This window comes from Platalea leucorodia (assembly GCF_965183815.1).
Source record: "Platalea leucorodia genome assembly, chromosome: 9".
Lineage (NCBI taxonomy): Eukaryota > Metazoa > Chordata > Aves > Pelecaniformes > Threskiornithidae > Platalea > Platalea leucorodia.
Window position 1 is genome coordinate 30624908 of NC_138831.1, and position 14958 is coordinate 30639865.

The window sequence follows — 14958 nt, forward strand, 5'->3', positions numbered from 1 at the left end:
CACACACACAGCGCCTGAGCCAGAAGAGAACAGGCACAGGGCTGCAGCAGGGAGGTGGTGCAGGCTGTAACGTGCTGGCTGCCCTGGTGCTAGCTGCAGCATGCCCATCACCACGGTGTCTGGTCACCAGGCATCAACCTCCCTTTGCTCAGCTCTGGTACTTGCGATTGGGAGGTTTGTGTTGTCTCAAGGAGGAAAATGTGAGGAACGTGGGACAAACTGGCCCCCGGGCAGGGCTGCGCTGACCGGTGCATCCCTTGCGGGAGAGGTGTGACAGTGCCACCCTGCCCCGAGACCAGAGCTACCTACAGCAGCGAGACATGGCACAGGCTACAGAAAGCATCAGCATAAAAGTGTTGTTCAGCAAATGAATTAAAAGGAGTAAGTCAGGAGGGCAACCACAGAGGGAGAGAGTAAAATTAAGAGACAGAGAGCGAAGGGGAAAGAGATATCTCAAGTCAAGCCTTGAAAATAAGAGAAGCATCATCAGACCACCTCAGCCCTTCCCCGGTTGGTTTGTGCCAACTTCCCACCCCCCAGAAGGTGCAGAGTGCGGCGAAGGCCATGGCCGGCCCTCCCATGGGGCCTTTCTGTGGGAGAAACAGGGCTGGTACCAGGTGGCCTGGGGACCCCAGCACAGCCCGATTGCCTTTGGCTGTGCCAGAAGCACAAAACATCCCTGCAAACCCTGGTAATGTGGGCACTAAAGGTTTTTCTAAGCGTTACTGAAGCGGCGGGTGCTTCCCATCCTTCCCGGCTGCCACCAGGATCGGTGGCATCGCACCAGCAAGCGGCTTCCTGGCCCGCCCAGCCTCGGCGGCATCTCCAAGGTGGATGAGCCGAGATTTGCATGCTTGATTTGTAAAGCACTTAAGGAGTCTTCAGGGATCAAAGTCACTACAAGATGATAAAAAATAAGCAACAGGAACCTGGAGTGCCGACGGGGAAAAGAATGGATTTGCTTTTCTTCCAGCAATGTGCCAATCTAGAAGAACCAACCTGAAACATCTGTGCTTGCAGGGAGGGGGGATTTTTTGCTGGTTTCAGCTTTCTATTCATCTTCAAACAAAACATTTTGTGTTTCTTTCTCCGCAGCAGGTTTCAGGAGCTTTGATTTGTTAGTTTCTCATCTCTAACCCATCTTTTCCTTTTTAACTTTGAAACCAAAACATTTTTAAAAGCCTTTTGCTTTTGTTTTGCTTTTTAAGAGAGCCAAAGCAAAATGCTTCTTTGCGAGCTTCCCCTCCCACCAGTGTTTAACCAACATTTTCAGTGAGCTAAATATGAAACCACAAACAGCAACACACAAACCTAGGCCTGAAGCTGAAGGCAGGCGCGCTTCGCTCCACCTGCACCACAAATCCTGCTCCAGCGACCCCAGGCACGGGCTTGGAGCAGCGCTCCCCTGGGAGAGGCAGGGATGTGCCGAGGCCTCAGCCCTCCGGAGGAAGATGCCAAGCTGAGCACAGCCGAGAAAGCCGCGTACAGCGGCACGTTAGGTGCAGAAATATCAGTTTGAGCCTTGTTGCCAGGGCTGACAATAACTCAGTCAGCGGTTCAACAGACGGCAGAGAGGTGGAGGGGAGTCTCCATGTTCCTGGGCAGCTATTAACACTGGCAATCCGAAAGAGCTTCTTAATTGACTCCAGTTATCCTTTTTTAATGCTGTAATTAAAAGAGCTAATTCAACACACACAGATTAAAAAAAAACACTAATAACCAAGTCCAAGAAGGTATTTGCAGCACACTACAGTATCCCAGCAATCAAAGAGAGGAATCAAGTCTTTCACAGTTAAAAAGAAGCTTTAAAAAAAGAAAAGAAGAGAGAAAACTATTTCTTTTCTGCGTAACATCTTGGGCTGCGCTAGCGCAGGATTTTTCCCAGCCCGGGACCTGCGACTCAGACCCACGCGTTCCCCGAGACCCACCACCTCTGCTGCTCAAAACCCTCCTGGGGGTAAAGCCGTGCTGCCTGCCCTGCATCCGAGCTGCAGCTCAAAGTCCCTCATTAGCGAGTTTGCCTGATGCTCTGTGGCACTGCTGCCTGCCACGCAGTTTATTATCCACACTGATTTTTTAATCTTCGATGCTTTGTGAACTGGATTTTTTTTTTCAGTCACCGTGTGATTAAAGCAGATGGATGGAGCAGAAGAAAAGCATCTCAGAGTGGCCAGCATCTCAGCTCAGCAATTTTCATGGCTGGTAAAGATGGGGAAAAAAAAAACCCAAAGAATAAACTCTTTTTCTCTCCTTTGCTGAAATTTACAGTGTGTGTCTTCTGCAGTTTAATCAGGGATGAGAGAGCAGGGGCTGGGTTCCAGCATTGCTCCTCAGGTAATCGTGGGCTATGTGTCAGAGCCAGACAGCTCTTCTCACTTGTGGTTTTTGGTTTTTTTGTTTTTTTTTTTTTAAATAAGGATAAATAAAAAGCACTTAATAAAACAGCTTAAAAGAGGTAGCAAAAAAAAACCAGGAAGAGATGCGTTCAGGGCAAGGAGGGGAGGCTGCTTGTGAAATGTGCCTTACCTCCCCTACTTCCAAGACTGACGGGAGCCCCAGGGGGATCTCCGTGACAGGCACCTGTGTGTTGGGACCCGGCGGGGAGGAGGACGCGAGGTTATTCAGCACTTCTGACCTGGGCACGTCACCCGCCCCAGGCACTTCCCTCCTCACCAGGCTCCCCATTCCCCCTCACCGCCGTGGGCTGTGGCTGGCAGGCACCCGGCTTTCCCCTTCCACCACCAAGGCAGGAGCAGAGTTATGAGCATCCTGCGGGAGAGACATTTATACCTGCCGACTCCCCAGCCCTCCTCATCAATCCCCTCGCCTGCTCAGCTTCTCGCCCCAGAGTGTCAGAGGCATGTAGAGCAGCGCAAAAAGCCAGGTTTGAGATCAATACCTGTGCCTAGGCAGGGGTGACAAGCGGGGGTCGGGCTGGCCCTTCCTTCGCCCCCCTGCGCCCCGCAGCCCCGCCTGGCTCTCTGCCTGCAGACCCTGGCTGCGCTGCCCGGGCTTGCTGCCTTCCCCCATTTCTAGCAGGCCTTATCACGCTTAATTTTACTCCTTCTCTCACTAACTGCCCTCCCTCTCTTATCTCTGCTTCAGAGTCAATTTTTTACTCTCTCCCTTTTTTCTTGCTTATCGCGCTCTCTCTCCTTTAAAAAAAAAAAATTAAACACTTTCTGCCTTCTGTGCTTCTCTCTCACTCTCCTGCCATTTCTCTCTGTCAGGTGCTCTTCTCTCCCCGCCACATCTGTGCTTCCCGCAGTCCCCTCTCTGCGCACACACTTCTCCCCCACATCTCTGCCTCCCTCCTCCCCTGGCAGGGTCCCATCCTGCTCCCTCTGCGGTGAGCAGCACCGTGGCATGGAGGGGAGGAGGGAAAGACCTTTGAGCTTCACCTCCTTTTCTCCTTTTTCCCTTTCCTTCCCTCTTTTCCCCCACCCTCCTGCCTTGTCCCCCTTTTCCCTCCTCCTCCTTCCTCGCTCTCCACCGGTTTGCCATGAGACAGGGCATGGACTTTGCTGTGCCATCCCTGCTACCAGGTTTTTGCAGGACACGGCAGAGGAGGAAGGCTTTGAGGGACTCAGCATCCCGGACGAGATGGCCAGGGGAGCAGCCCTGCTCCCCAACTCCCTGACCCCGCCATAGGTACACGCAGCTCCTCCACGAAAAAATGGGCCTATTGCTTTCCTCTCTTTTTTCTGCGTCCGTATCTGCATGCTTATGATAGATTTACTGTGATTCTATGGGTTTATGATTAAAACCCATAAATTTTACTAGGCCTTTTTCTTATTTTCCATAATCCGCAGGATTCAAGGCAATCAAATTTTAACTGGAAAGCATGGGCTGTGCAGTTAGGTCCCAGTGTAATGGGGAACGGTTCATTTCCCAATCCACCCCCATTACTGGTGGTATTAAAGAAATATTGCCCTGTGAAAGAGATTTTTCCTCAATTCCCTTTAAAACAACGTACTTACCTGAGCAAAGGATCAGAGGAACAATACGAACCTCGACTAAGACATAGTGTCCCCTGCCACCGCAGTTTGTTCCCCACCTGAGGTTTCCAAGCAGAGTTTCCCGGTGGACTTGGGCAGGCGCTGGGGGTCTCGGGGGGAACCAGCTTGGGGTGAGCAGGGTGGCAGTTCTGGGTCCCTGTCAGCTGCTCCGTCTCAGCTCCCCATCACCAGGCAGCAGGTAGCTCCAGCCCCTCTGGAGATTTCATCATGTGCCTGTTACGACCCAGGTAATAAGACATTTCATTCAAATGAGCAAATTTATTCCAGTGGCACTTTAATAACAAAATCAATAAAACTACACTTCCCAGCAGGGCTTTATCATATGCTAAAACTACAGCATATTGCCTGGGTATACTAAATTCTCTCCCTGAAATAAAATGCAAAGTTTAGAAGACAGATGACACCATTTGCGGCACTAGTAGGATAATACCCTAATAAATCCACGGCCACCTGGGCACTTCAGAGTTGTCACACGCTCAGTCCATGCACTCGGTGGCCACTGGGAACTTCCCAATGACGGCGAGAGCAGGAATGAGACCTTTGTGATCCTCGGGCTCGCAGTGCAGATGCAGGGAGTGTGGGCTCTGGAGCACAACCCTGTGTCAGAGCAGTGAGGCATCTGCAGGGACAGACCAGCCAGAGCCAACTGTGTATATGGGAGCATCGTGGACCCAGTTATCAGTGTGGGTTACCTTCATCTGTGGTGGCGCTCTCTGAAAGAACCGTCTCTGATCAGGTGGGAAGGTGAGCATCCAGCTTGTGGACCAGCCGCTCCCTGTGGCGGGAGCTGGCCTCTCCCAGCAGAGCTCCTCAGTGTCACCACTAAGCTAGAAAAGAGATGGGACAGTCGGGAAACGCTGCTGGTCCTGCAAGCCTGAGTCAGCAGCACCTCAGGACAGGTGCTGCCCAAGGAAGCACCCATGTAAGAGGACAGTTACTGCCCTTCCCTGCATGCAGCTGTGCACCCATCCGTGCAGGATCCCACCTCCCGAGCCCTGCAGCAAGCACCCAGCCTCACGCTGGGCTCTGTGGCTGCTCTCCCACGGACCATCCCTCTTGCTCTCTCCCCACCTTGCCACCCCCCTCAATTACCACCTGACGCTTCATCGTGTTCTCCATATCATTACACTCCAGCACCTCGCCTGACATGAAATTATGGCTCTTCCCTCCTCCATCATCCTTCCCAGACCATCATACATCAGCTCTCCAAACCCTGCCCTGCTCCCAGCCATTCCCATCTGCCAGTCAGCCATCTCCCACCAGCTCTCCCCTCCTCCTCCTCATCCCTCCAGCTTGTGCTTCCCAAGCCTATCAGTGTTCCCCAGCCTTGAGTGCTGCGAAACTAATTAGCTCACTACAAAGACTGAGGAATAATTAGGGACTCCACTGAAAGCACAAAACTAGGGCATCTCGCCTTAAATAAACGCGAGGAAGTGTCTCTCCGCTCCGCTGACGGCCTGCAATTGCTTCAAGCAGATGATTACACGACTCACCATCCCTCAGCTCCCACTCCAGGCATGTTCACCAGAGGTGCCTCTGTCTTCATCTTGCCCCTTAGACAGGTGCTTTCTGGCTTTTTGGCTTGTGTCCCTGCCACTAAAGCCAGCTCCTCCCTGGAGCTCCATGGCTAGCCAGGCAATGAAGCAAGCAAGCACCTTTCCTGGAGATGCTGGGGCTGCTGGTTTGGGTGCTGCCTTCTCAGTGTTCCATCACCTCCAGCTCTCTCTGGGGGAAAGCTAGCACCAACTACGGAAAATATTTAGCAAGAAAAACACTTGCAAAATTTCTTTTCCAGTTGCCTCCTCTAGGTAGAGGAGACGCTAAAACAGCCTTTCCCCTGGGCAGCTCCACCGTGATGGGTGGGAGTCTGCCCTGCCCCATACTGGAGTCCCTGAAGAACAGGGTGATACAAGAGGAGGATCTGGGGACTGCACAGGTCCCCCTTCCTCACGCACAGGCCATCCTGGGGACCCCACGCTTGGGCATGTTGGAGGCTCCCTGGTGACATGCAGGGGTTGTCTACAAACCCATCTCCCCCTGAGGAAACACCCATCCCTCCTGCCTGCTCGAGGTGATAAGCAGGAGATGGAGTCGGAGGGAGCCCAGAATGAGGCATCTCTGACCTCACTCGCTCGTCTCCCCTGCGCTGCAAACAATCCCTCCTCCAGCCATTGTCTGTGCCTGAAGTGCTCCACACAGTTTTGTCACTTACTAATGATATTTAATAACAACCTGACACTCAGCCCCTGCGTCTCACTCGGAGACCTGAGGCAGCCACGCTGGAAGCCTGACTAATGTCCCCAGCCATTTGGGGAGGAGCAGTGCTTGCTGCCTCCCAGGGAAGGCGGGACAGGCCGTGAGGAGGGAAGCATTGCTTTAAGCCTGTCAGAGGAGCCCCCTAGCTCCTGCTCCCTCTGAGCCTGCTCGCCCAGGCTGAGCATCCCCTCCTGTCCTCAGCCCACTCCTCCTGCCCTCGCCCATGGTGAGTAGCGCTGGCAGCCACAGTGGGAAAGGACAAGTTCTCATCTTAGGGATCAACCAGCGAAGGACCTCAGTGAGACTACGGCACTTTACGTGAAGCCACAACCCCTGCCATCAGTCTTTATGGCCTTTACAGGTTTGGTGTTTTTCTTCTTAGGGTTTCTGTTGCCTCAGGTCATCTGCCCAGATCCACAGCCACAGAAGGGGAAGAGAAAGAGAGCTGGGAAAGGAGTCCTAAGCGGCAGCCTGAGGACACTGTTTCAGCCCCAGGTCCCTGATGCAGGCTGCAGGGCGTATGTCTCTGCGCCCGTGCCGGGGAAAGCAAACCTAGCCCTCATCCAGCCACAGCTCCTCCTCAGTGGTCTGGAGAGGTGAGAGATCAGGTGTCCATCAGCCACAGCAGGTTTCCTTTCCATACCCAAAGACACAAGCTTGGGGAAGACGAAAAACTTCAGCTTTCCCTTGTATGAGGGTTCAGGGACCAGGGAAGGTCTGCACCCCGAGAAGGGTTGCACTGAGTCAGCTCCAGGGCTGTGTCCCTCAGGAGCATGTCCCCAGGCATGGCTGCAGGGAGATGCCTATGGCAGAAGGAAGGCCCAGGCGGGTACAGAATAACCCCAATTACCCTCCTTCTGTGCAATCCCTCCCAGCCTCAGGCAACCTGAGGTTAGAGAGCTTCTGAGCCATGCAGTGTCTCTGCACCATTTTCTTATTAGTCCTTAACAAACCTTTACTTCCTTGAAGTTGTCTGCATTTTTTTAATCTACTCACTCCCCTGGCCTGCAGCAGTAGTTGTAGAAGTGGGTGCCACCTCCAGATCCTGCTCGGTGCTTGGTGCCACCAGCAAGGGGCATTTGCTCAGTACACCCTGCACTGTGCATGGGAAATCTACGCTGCAAATGTAGTCCTGCCCCTTTTTTCCCACCTCTGAAGGGTTAAGGATTTGCAGAGAGCAGGTGAAGATAGGCAGGGCTGCCTGGCTGCCTGCTATTGCTGTATCTGCACCAGCAAATGGACTGGAGCAGCTGCTCCCTTCTCCAGGGTGGCTGCTTAAAGGGACAATGCCAAGGTCGATTAGACCCAACCCTGGACCTGCCTTTTCTTTCTCTTTTCTTTTTCCCAGGGCTCATAAGTGTTGACAATTCAAACAGATGAGAACTCAGGACAAAAAGCAAGAGTGAGGGCTTCAGATGCCTTCATCTAACAATGCTTCCCAGGCAGACTGGCGAGGCAGCTTAGCATCGCCTTTTCCACTACTGCTTGCCTGCCCATTGCGACCCGCTCCAGAAACCACAGGAGAAGAGACCCAAAGCTTTTTAAATTCCCACGCTTCTCTTTCTCTGTGTAGCCATAGCATGGCTTCACACTCACTGTGTCTGCTTACAGCATATAAATCCTTTGTGGCAGAGCCATTCTAGGGATAAAACCTCCACCTGTGCCACCTTACATCAGGCTGAAAACAGAGGCAGGGCCAGGCTGTTTGCCCTGCAGCAAACCTCCTTGGTTCTGTACCAACAACCAGAGAGCAGAAGAGTCCCTGGGCATTGCTCCAGCCTGGCAGAGGGCTGCCACCATGCAGAAAGAGGCAGGAGTAGATAGGGAACGGGCTGCAGGCTCTCCAGCGTCCTCCATGGCAAGGCTCTCTGATGGGATGCTCTTGAAGCAAAACTGCAAAATGCCTCTATGCCCCAGGTGTTTCCAGGTCCACGCACCCTGAGCTGTCAGTAATGCTGTGTTGTCAGGACCCCAGTGACAGCACCAAAGCTGAGAGTATTTTTCAAAAGCAGAAGCGTGATGAGGAAGAAGAGACACAAAATCACCTCAGACAAACAATCTTGCCCAGCGACAAGAGGGTCTGGCTCTGGCACCTTCAAAGGAGAATGAGAAGTGCCCTGAATGACTGGGGTGAGTCGGGATCTGTGTAGAAGCAGAAGGTTCCTTCTGGCACAAGGCCCTCACAGATGGATGCTCAAGGCAGCACACAGATACGTCTTTATCCTGCAGGGGAAGTGGAGCTGTTCTTGTCTTTCAAACACACACCTAATCATTTTTAAGATCTCTGCCTCAGAACTATCTTTTTGATAAAACTAATCATGGGCTTAAATTACAGATAAATACCCGATATTAAAAGAACAGTTTGAAAAGGAGGAAAGGGGTAGTTTAACGGTGCTCATTTTCTCTGCTTTTCTATAGCATGCATCTTGGGCTATTTAACTGCAGAGCTTATGAAGCTTCATTCTGACAACTCTCCTTTCTTTCAAATGTGGCTTCCACAAATGTTTCCCCTGGTTTCTTTACGTGCTATGCTGCTGTTAGCTGTATTATTGCAGCAGTCACCGTACCTCCAGCTGAGGCTAGGAAGCAGGCACGCGAAGAGCTGTGTGAATACACACAAAGGAATAAACCCAGCGCTTAAAAGGCTGGACCCAAAAGCATCTACATCGGGAATGAGGGACACCTAGGTGCCTGCAAGGGATCTGGGCTATAACAGCTCAACAAAGAAGAGCAGCTGAAAAAAAAATCAAAGCTGCAAGTGGCTCAAGAGCCAGGATGAGGACAGAGGGCTGTGCCAGCACAGCTCTCCTGCCCACACCTCTGCCGGTCCTTGTGCCGCCAGCCGGGAGCACAGGGCGGCTGCTGTTGGGCTGGCAGGAGCGATCCAGCTCTAGGTGCTTTTAAGCACCGCACAATCCAGGCTCACACTGGCTCCCTCTGCTCTGCAGGGAACAATGGCTTTGATCAACAGAAGATTGCTGAGTTAATTGTAATGATATTCTAATAAAGCTGGGGAGATTAATTACGGCTCTTTATCAGAGCTGGACCTCTGCCAAGGGTTTGCAAAATTGTTTTCCTCTGTTTCTTGTCATTTGAATTTAGGAGAAGAAAGGAGGAAGTTGGGTGCCTTTTTTTCCTTCAGCAATCAGGACTGTGGCCTCGTGCCCTGCTCACGCTCACAGCTCGGCACATTTACGGAGGGGAGCAGGGAGGGCGCAGACAGAGAAAGCAAATGGAGAATGACAGAGCAAACCAATTAGACATGATGCAGCACAATTATGCTCCTAGTCAATAAGCGGCTCAGTGCAGAGACGCACAAAGGAATGAGGCGATGGCACGTGGACCACAGACGTTGCTCCACAGAGGGTAAACCCGGGGCACGTTACACCTTTCCAGGCCAGGGGGAACAAGGTGCACGTGTGGTGCTCGCCATGAGGGATCACAGCAGCGGTGCTGACATAGGGCAGGCTGAAGGCAGCTGTCTTTCCAGAAAAGTTTCATGGCCTTCATTCTCACTCGTACCATGCTGGTGCAGAAAAGCAAGTGTCCAGAGAGCAGCCAGAGCCCTGCTAAGTGGCCTCAGGGAACGTAAGACTCAAACCTTCCTATTTCACTTGACGAATAGCTGTTCCTTCCAGGGAAGATTTAGCAGTGCCCAGGCAGGTGAGAGACAGACCTGCAGAGGAATGATCCAGGCTGGAAGGCAGCATATCAATCAGGCAGAGCTGCCTGCTCTCACTCATGGAGGAGAAGGGAGACGAGGCCCTTCCTGCAGCTGGCTGGCACACGTTGTGCTGGGAAAGAGGCTGCAAGTCAAACCAGGGAAGGAAACGTGCTCCTCACACAAACCAGAGAGAAAGCTGAGGATTAAAATAATACTACTCGCTTTTAAGCGGGCGGCAGAGCAGTACTGGGAAACTTCCTGCAAACAGGTCAGGGCTTGCTGCTTTGAGGAGGAAAAATGCCACCATCTAACCCACGGCCTTCAGCTGTCCTTGGGGCACCCATGAGACACACAGCTGCTCCAGAGGCATTTTCCCGAATGGCTCTAGGAAGATAACACATTGCTACTGCTCACGAACCATGAAGACAGGGTGGGAGTCTAGATTAAAATTTTAAGTATTATTCCTGCCAAACAGAACCTAACCAGGTTTTATGCATCAGAGACATGCTCACGCAGGGCCAGCCCCGCAGGGCCCCTGCTCTCCCTGCAGCAGCGGGACCGCCACACGGCACGGTGCCTTCTGCTGACCCTTTCCTCTGCCAGGCGCATGCCATAACATTCACCTCCCCGTGCTGAAATGCAGCCTGTGCTGGGGTGGCACACAGCCCACGCTGGTGGCTACCAACCCACCACGTGCCAGCTTTGGCCAGGGTATCACTGAAATGGAGAGGGCTGGCACAGCAAGCGTGAATATATTCATCCAGGCTGAAAATTTGGCAAGAGTAGCCAGGGAGCACCAACCTCCACAGGCAACACAGCCGCTCACAACCTCCGACTGCCTTTCCGAAGCAACACAGGTGCACCAAGCACTTTTTGCCTGCTGAAGGACCAGAACACAACAGCAACATCCTCTCTGCGGTAAACCAGAGGACTTACAGCAAGGTCAAAATAGGGCAAGAGTAGGGTCCATGTTTTGTACTGTCACCCTGATAACAATCTAGATGATTCTTTAGGGTTTTCAATGACCCATAAAACTATCTCACATCCAAAATGTTTGCTCCAACTGAGAGGAAAAAATGCTGATCTAAATACTTTTCTCCTGGAACATGACAGAAACAATTATTCATTTAGGCTTTTGTAAAGGCTATTTAGTTTAGCAAAATGTTGCTCCCGGTGTAAAATAATTGGGGAAAAAAGTTTCAAAAACATTTAACAGCCCTACTTTTTTTAGACAGGGAAATGCCAGTTTTCCCATTTCAGAACTAATCCTCACACTAAATCTGAGTTCATCTTAAATACGAAGAAATAAACAAAACATTAAGAGAACAATTACCAAGAAGATAACACTAGAAGGCAAAGTGTTGCAAAACCGTACTAATTTCCTTCCACCCCAAGAAAATTTGCCCTCTTATATGGATTCTGGGTGGCCACAGTATTTCAGCAGCTTAAGATATTTCTTAAGAAGAAAATCTCATTTCCAGCTGCCTGGAGACCTTATCCCTGCCTGTGATGGGTCTGGTACCGGTCCCTCTCAGAGGGCTCAGGACCGGCAGCAGCGGGGCAGCGCTGCCGGGGGCTGGGCGCGTGCCCAGTGGCACCCACCGCTCCGGCACGCACTACCCGAGGTTTCCCGTAAATAAAATCGTCGGCGTCGGCTCTCGTGTTCATTTCACAGGCGGCTGCTCTGCTGACAGGTTTCACACGCCGCTACCGTGTCTTGTCAGCTTTATACTCTCAGGCCAATGCTGGCTCACCAGCTCCGATGTATATACATAAAAATAAATGGCTCAGAAACCCCAATAAAGTGACAGATAACATAATGGGACTTGGCTTCAGAAAATAAGCTTGTTTATGGAACCTCTGTGCCTCCAAATTTGATTTATGTCACGCAGGCTGTCTCTCAGTGAGGGTCTGGGGAGGAGGGCTTGCTCGTGCTCACTTCCCGCAAACGGCAGGGGGATGGCTGCTGGTTAAGAGCTGCCTTTAGGGCTCCTGCCTTAAGACTGGCAGCGTTAGTGTCAGGAGCAGAAAGCAGAGCTTCCCACAGGATTTGGTTGGTGCATTCTTCCTCCAGCTCCCACGGGAGCTCAGCATTTTTGCTAGCAGCCAGCCCAGCCAAGTCCAATACCTGCCCCACCTGCCTGCCTCAGGGAAGCTCTCCTCATCCTCTCTAACCCTCCTCCCACACAACTCCCCTCCTTGGGCTTTCTGGGCTTGCCCACGCTGTCTGCAAGCTGGAGGTAGCTGCAAAGAGCTCAGGGCTCCAGCAGTCAATAGAGCATATGAAGTAAAACCAGACAGTGCCTAAAGGACACCATGCGAGCTTCAAGCAGGAGAGCTCCTGATGGCATGAACAGGTTCTCCTGGTAGTCCCTTTGCTCTGGGCTGCAGATGGTCCTTATTCAATCTCTTGCTAGAAGAGCTTCCTTGCAAACAGGGATAATCCTTCATTTGATGTTTGTTCCCTTGGATATCACTGTTCACAGCAAGCATTGCAATTTGTGTTTATTCTTGCCAAGCCATGTTTATTCTTGAGCCACTTTGATTGTTACAGTGAAGGCTGGGATGGCTCTTTCAGTCAAAGTGCTTGTTTCCAGGGGGCTAATAATGAGAGACTGTCAATCTGGAGACACAAGGGAAAAATCGCAGCCCCTCCTCTCACAGAAAACAATCAGCTGCTGCCAGACCCCACACTTCATACTTCGCAATCTGTGATATGCAGCTGGAAGATCCTTAGCTGCAGTCTCAAGTGGACGTGCCAATAGGGCACCGGCCCCAACGCCTTTCCTGCAGAGGAGCGCAGAGGCTTTCAGGAAAAGCCTCGCGTCTGCAGTATGTGAATGCCATGAGACACGGGTGTTCGAACAGCCTCATGGACTGTTTGCACAGTGTGAGCCCTGTGCCACGCACAAGATAGATGCTTGGTGCGGGGTGAGCCTAGTCTAGCCTAGCAGAGCCTGCACGGTGGAGCTGGGCTGCTGGGACAGACACACCAGAGCTCCTGCCCCAGTGAAGCTCTTCAGAGCAACCCACGGGTCCAAGCTGCAGATGGCGGGTCACGGTAATTTGCTGCAACTTCCTACACTGTGATTGATGCACCCAGCAGCTCCTGTCCTGAGCCCAGGCTCCCACGTGCAGAGCAAATCCCTGGCTAACTGCTGCCAAACATGAACCACCCCTTGAGAGAAAGAATTACCCCTGCGAGATGCAGGATCACACACACAGACCTGCCATGGCAGAGCAGGGGGACCTCAGGCTCGAATGGCAACCACGTGGCTCTCCATCCCTTGTTCCAACCACCAGGCCTTCATCCCATTCAGATTTTAATCAAACCTTACATTATGCTGCCATTTGTCTGGGGCTTAGTACTAAGGAGGGCTGTGGGGGAGGTTTCCCCTCAAATTAAATAATTAAAATGTTTTTCTCAGGCTAAATAATTTTAATTTTTCCCCCCCAGCAGACCAGTGGCAATAAATATTTAATACATTCCTTGCTTCACTGCATCCAGCGTGTTGCCATTTTAGAAATCATTTTATTGTGTGTATTTTTCTTCTTTTAATTACAGTCACCCAGTATCAAACCACTTCAATAAATAATCACAGGCAGGGGAGAGAAGGGGCAGCCGTGACTCTGCTGCCGGGGTGCTTCAGGAGATGCGTGCTGTGGTACCGGCACAGGGAGGTATGCATCCTGCCCTGGTGGCCACCACCGCTCCCGCTTGGGGCTGACATCTGACCCTCACCTTAACGCTGCAATCCTGGCTGCAGCCAGCTCCTTTGGGGTTACTGAAATAATGCCTCAGGAAGGCAAGTGGAGCCTGCTAGCTCCAGCACAGATGTCCGTCCTGCCAATATCCTCTCTGGCAAGGCCCAGCAGTGAATGCCAGGGGACGGGTGTAAAAGCTGGCCAAGCGTGCACTGATACCTCCCCAGGATGCTCCTCCAGCCGCCGGCAATCTGCGGCTGAAGGACTTCCTGAGTCAGGCATCCTATCTCTCCTTTAAAAGCCCTCAATGGATTTTTTTTTTTTTACTTCCAGGAATTTCTCTAATTACAAGGCTAGCCCAAGTGCTTCTTAACTGTTCTCTGTCCAAACCAGCCACTGATTTCCATTGCTGGCAGGTAAAGACACCCTCTGTGCCGGCAGTGATAGGTGGGCTGCCAGTGATGCTGAGTGCAGCAAGGGGGACTACATGGGAGCAGATGTCAGAAACTGCGCCCCCCCCCCGTTGGAAGCTGGAAAGCTGGGAGCCCCAGCCCTTCACTGCATGGCCAGATCCTGCCACTCCCACAGCCAACCCCACAGCCACCAGGCTGATGGCTGCAGTGGCCTGGCAAGGAGAGGGTTACCATCTCCCGCAGCCACCTCCGCAGCCAGCCTGGTGAACGGTATTAGCAAAAATGAATAGAAATACTACATGAAGCTAATAAGATCTGAGGGGAGCTCCTTAGACAAGTTGATTTCCAAATTGGACTGACTTTAACCTCACATAAATAAAAATGAACGCTTATAAAATATGGTGGAAAAATCCATAAGGGCAGATGAAACCATTGATGCGTTTTTATCTCCCTCCCACACTTGCGGTACAGAGCGGCGCTCCACGTCCTGCTCAGGATCACTGCGCCCCTGCCCGTGCTCCAGATTAGCCCAGGCGGGTAGCGTCTGGGGCTGGACTCAGTCTGCAATAGCAAATGCTGCCCTGGGGTGTCCCTCAGCCACCAGCAAGCTTCAGGGCCAGGGAAGCTCTCCTGGGCCGGCTGCCTGCACCCTTCGCTCCAGGCACAACGGAACAGGCAGCAAGCAGGAAGGGGCAGGGGCTCAACCTGCCCCCCACCATCAGCACTGAGCTGTACAAACCCAGTGCAAAGCAAGCCTCCATCTCTGGGTGCCAGAGAAGGTCCCTCTCCAGTATCCAGACACCTCTTTTCACTAAACCCGGAGGAACCTAACATCCCAGCCTGCCAAATCCAGCTTGAATTCACCATTGCTTCCATAAAGCATGGCAGCAGGACAGACACA